The sequence below is a fragment of the Cavia porcellus genome, unplaced genomic scaffold, assembly GCF_034190915.1.
Source record: "Cavia porcellus strain 051 isolate PalLab524CR breed Dunkin Hartley unplaced genomic scaffold, mCavPor4.1 scaffold_21, whole genome shotgun sequence".
NCBI classification, from domain to species: domain Eukaryota; kingdom Metazoa; phylum Chordata; class Mammalia; order Rodentia; family Caviidae; genus Cavia; species Cavia porcellus.
In genome coordinates this window covers 9,213,923-9,218,790 of record NW_026947504.1, presented here as the reverse complement: position 1 = coordinate 9,218,790, position 4,868 = coordinate 9,213,923, and the positions used below count along the sequence as shown (strand labels likewise).

General features: G+C 54.4%; 1 long non-coding RNA gene across 1 annotated transcript; it reads right to left on the bottom strand.

The window, feature by feature from the left end:
* Positions 1-455: 455 nt before the first annotated feature.
* Positions 456-1,455, bottom strand: LOC111753693 (uncharacterized). Its single transcript, XR_002788486.2, has 3 exons — positions 1,123-1,455; positions 769-920; positions 456-622 (listed from the first exon to the last, which is right to left on the bottom strand). It is a non-coding gene; the product is annotated as an uncharacterized LOC111753693 (long non-coding RNA).
* Positions 1,456-4,868: the final 3,413 nt, after the last annotated feature.

Sequence of the window (4,868 nt, the reverse complement as noted above, 5' to 3'; positions counted from 1 at the left end):
CTGACATGTGGCCTGGTGGCACTGGCCGATCAGAGAGCTAGCACAGCTAAACCACACCAGCAAAACCTGCTTGCCTTTAAGAGGCCCAGCACCCTGGGGCTGCCCATTCAGGTCCAGCCTGATGCCTAGCTGCCCACTCAGACTTCTCAGAGACTGAATAGCTCAAAGGCACCTGTTACCAGCATGTGCTGAGCATTGAATATAGCAGGGTGGGAGGATGCATGCCCAGCACAAGTCAAGGGTTAGAAACCTGCACTTTGGTACTCCTAACCAGGCAAGTGACACTGAGCCTTGGCTCATCTGTAAAATGTGTAAAATTTCCTAACTTGATCCTTGATTTCCTCGTCTGTAAAATGGTCCACCTAGCTCATGGAGCTGGAGGATTAAGTAAGGAAATGTGCTTCAAGCTGTTAGGTTCTAAAACATGGGAAACCTCAGTAAGGAACTTTTTTTTTTTTTTAATTTTAAAAACACAGGTCCTTGCTAAGTTGCCAGGGCTGGGCTCAAACTTACAGTCTTCCTGTCTCAGCCTCCTAGAATATGCCATGACACCCTGGCTTCAATAGGGCAACTGTTGTTAAAGGCGAAGCCATGTTCAGCAGAGGCAAAGTGCCAAGAAGTCCTGGAGAAAAAGAAAATGCTGATGTGATGAGAATCAGAGTGGGCTTCCTGGATGTGGTGTGTACTGTGAGCCAGCAGGAGAATGCTGGGGATGATTTACAAACAGGAGGAGTCTCCCTCAGAAATTCGGGTATAGACCTTACTTACTTAATCCTCGAAGTACAAATCAGCAGCTCCATCAGGGCCCAGGAGTGTTTCTCTCCTTCCTGTTGCTTCCAGAGGCTCTGCCTGAACCCTGCACGACCCCAGCCTCCTCCTCCTCTTCCACGCCCACGTCTGGCATTTCTTCTTCAGGGACGCTGTTCAGAGGCAGCAACTCAGATAGTGACTGCTGGCCTGTGAGCACCTAGACCAGGAGCTCCCCACCAGACTCAATTTTGGTCCACCTCTCCCCAGGGACAATTGGTGACGTTGGGAAGATCGAGGGGAGAGCTCCTAGTGGGCAGAATCCTGGATGCAGCTGATGCCCTGTGAGGTGCAGGTCCCATGACAGAGCGTTACCTGGCCCCAGATGCCAGTGGTGCTGAGGTCCAGAAATCCTGGCTTAGACAGAGAACTGCAGCTGGGGAGAAATTCGGCCCCCATCCCCAGACAGTCCCTGATGTCCTATGTCCAAATGCCCACGCCAAGTGTTCCCTGGCCTCTCCTGATCTTCTAGCCCAATGCTCAGCGCCCCTGGCCTCGCTCTCCGTGACACCCACTCCGCTGCCAAGGCCTCTTCCCCGAGGGTCTCATCCCCGCCCCCTTTCTCCTCTCCCTCGGCAGGCAGGGGCTGCGCAGGGCCTGTCAGGCAGGAGTCAGCCTGCGGGCTGCACGAGGCTTCGGAGACCGAGCTGCCCGCTGCACTCTGTGCTGCCTGTCTGCTGATTGGCCGAGGCTGCTGTTTCCATGGTGATCCCTGGCAAAGCCCAGGGCCCCCCTTCTAGGCCCCCCCACAGGCCCCATTCAGTGGTGAGAGCAGCGACAGGCAGGTTAATAAAACAGCAGCCGCGTGAGGAGCCAGGCTGTGGGCCGAGGTCCCAGCGTGGTGGCCCGCCCAGAGGAGAGAGGGACACTGGGGGTGGGGAGTGCGGAGCTCGCCTGAGGCTCTGTCAGCGCCTTCCCCACCGCAGCCAATGGGGAGACTCTGCCCACAGCAGGTGCTGGGGCCTGCACCAGCCCTGGGGAATTTGGGGTCCGTCCCCTGGAATGCACCTCCCCGCAGTGGCCTCTGGGGGCAGTGTCCCTTCCTCCATCAAGACCCCCGGACCTCTGTAATTGGAATGGGAGGAGTCCTGGGGTGGGGATGAGGAAGGAGAGAGATGGAGGTGGGGTCAAGGAATCACAGGCAAGGAAAGGTGGGAACCGGGATGGAGACTGCGGGAAGATGGGGGTGAGGTGGGCTGGAGCGGAGCGTGAGGATGGAGAAAAGTAAGAAGGGAAGGAGAAAAGGAAAAAGGCCAGGGGAGGCCGGAGTGGAATGGAGGATGGAGCGAGGTGAGGAGCAGGCACAGAGACAGCCTGGAGGGGGTGCCGTGCGGGGAGCAGAGCTAGGGACACTGCTGTAGGTAGAAGGTGGTGGTGAGGAACTGAACCGGGCTAGGACTGAGCAGGAGGCAAACGGGGCAGGCAGGGGAGGAGGGTGATCCGGAGGGGGCGGGGCCTCTGCAGGGCTTCAGACCACGCCCACTTCTGTGTAGCGCGGAGCTCGGCCAGTGTTAGGCTCTTGGGACATGCGCTTATCACATAGTTGGTGCCCCCAGCTATTTGTGGGACGAATGAATAGGGCAGGGCGGGTGGCATGGGTGCTGGGAGTGTGCTCCCTTAGGTGACACCAGGGCCACCATCTGATGTGGAAGACTTGCAATAATCATTCAGCATTTGCAACAGTCCTTTGAAGCAAGGACTATTGCCGTGGCAGAGATGCAGAGGCTTAATAACTTGCCCAGGACCACACAGCTCTAATTCCTGCCTCAGATCTGATGGACACGTAACTTCTGTGTCTGGACCTGGCTATTTCTTTCCAGAGGCCCAGACCATACAGATTGGTGATGCGGAAGGTCAGGGAGCTCCATGTCACAGGCCTCAGGATGGAGTCTTAGCTGCCATGCTAAGCTACCCAGATGTCAGGCGCCTCGTTGCCATCCCTGACAGCCACTCCTGGGCTTGTGACTCAGTTTCCCCACTGGTGAATACATTGGATTTGTTGTTGCTGGTGCACCATTACAGTTGCAGCTCCAGGTATCAAATGCAGAGACCCCACAGCAGTTCTCAAGTGCTTTCCTTGAAGACATCCACCTTGAGATGATGGAGGAAGCCAGAACTGGTACCTCAACATGTGGAGTAGAAAGACCTTTAGAATAAAGCAGAACAGCTCGACTCTGCCATCTGTGGGGTGGCCTTGGGCAGCTGTTCCCCAGTCTTTGGTTTTTCCATCGGTGAGATAGAGACCATGTCGGGATGGTAATACAGAGCCAGTGAGGTGCTGTTCGCAGGATACCTGGCTCAGAGAAAGTTCTTGGTAAAGGTGGCTCCCTCCTGCTGGGACCAGCTGGCCCGTGCAGGCACTCATGTTTCCTGGGATATGTGTGTTCCATGCTCCTAGACCCAACGGGAGGAGGAGGAGAGAGGGCACCTTCTGCCTCCTGTGTGTGTGTTGTCACCCCTTTCAGAGGACTTGGTGTAAGAAATCGGAGCTGAGTTTTGTGAGATTAGAAAGCAGAGGCATGAGTAAGCCTCGTGTGGTGACGACATTTTCATCAGTCTCCTCAGTCCTGGATGGATCTGAGTTGAAGGAATAAGTGAGGATTTCATCCCATCACCCTTCTCTGCCCCCAAACCCTGCAAGGGAAGACCAAGAATAGGCCAAACTCTGACAGGAAGGAGCCGACTGAGGCTCCCCTTGCAGCCTGCCCGTGGCCAGGTGGGCTCTGGAGGGCACGGCCTGACGGCCAGGCCAGGGGCTAGGAGCCCAGGCCTGGGAGGGCACAGGCCGCTGCAGCAACCTGAGCACTCAGTAAACCATTAATTCTTAATAAACGACAGGCTGTGCATTATTTAACAATAATGATACTTTCTGTTCCATTATAGATTAAAACACCGGCCTCTTCTTATTAATCCTGCATTTCAAAAGCTTGTAAATCCTGTGCAGCCAGAAGAGATAAAAGCGGGCTCATCCCCATCCCACAGCTGACACACTTGCACTGACACGGTGGCTCAGCAGCCAGACCTCTGTATGCACACACGTGTGCCCTGGGCACACCCACAACCTGGCTTCCCAGACAACTGCAGATCCAGGCTGCCCCTCACCTCTCCCCCTCCCTCCTTTCCTCCCTCTGAATTTTTTCTATTTTTTGTTTTTATATTCCTCTTTCAGCATTCTCTCTGATTTCTCTTTCCCTCTTGTTCTGTCTATCCGTCCTTTTGTCTCTTGCTTCCCCCTCTCTTTATGTCTGTTTTCTGTCCCTCCCCCCATACATCACCTGCCTCTCCATCACCTACATCTCCTCCCTTTCTCTTCACACCATTCAACAAAACAAACCCACAGCGTGCACAGACTGTATCCCATATGGTCTTTGCTTTTCTCAAAGGTCCTTAGAGGGATGGGGTAGGGAGAAAAGAAGGTAATTTCGTAAAGGTGAAAAATAGGAGGAACAGAGCAAAAGAACAGGGAGAACAAGGGCAGAAACCCCAAAATCAAGCCGGCTAGGTAGGTTCTGCGCGTGAGTCCTCCTGACATGCTCTGAGAGCCGCATGGGGATCCTAGAGCAGGGCTTGGTAGGCCTTGGAAGCTTCTCTGTTATCACCCCCAGCTCTGTTTCCGTGCCCTGCAGGGACAGGAAACTCACTTCCTTTGGAAGCGATTTCTCCACTGCTGCAAAGCTCAATATTCAAGAGCTGCTTCAATAGGAGCCCACATTCACGTTCAGACTCTGGCAAGTGACAGGCCTTTGGGAGCGGGCAGGCTGCCATCCTTTCCCTGGGCCTGCAGTCTCCCTGACCGAACCTTCCGGGTCCTCTCTCCAGGCCCCACGAACAGTGGTTGAGTGACTCCCTTCTCGTTGGTTCCCCTCCTCTGTGCCACCAAGAGAGCCATTAGAGGTGGCTCCAAACTACATAGTGCTTCCTATGGTATAAGCAGAACAGAGGTCAGCTACATCCTCCTCCTATCTGGGGATCAGAAACCATAACTAATAAAGTGGACAGAAAATTCACTCTGACCTTGAATGTCTCTCTCAAGGTCATCACAGAATAGTAACTGTTGTCAT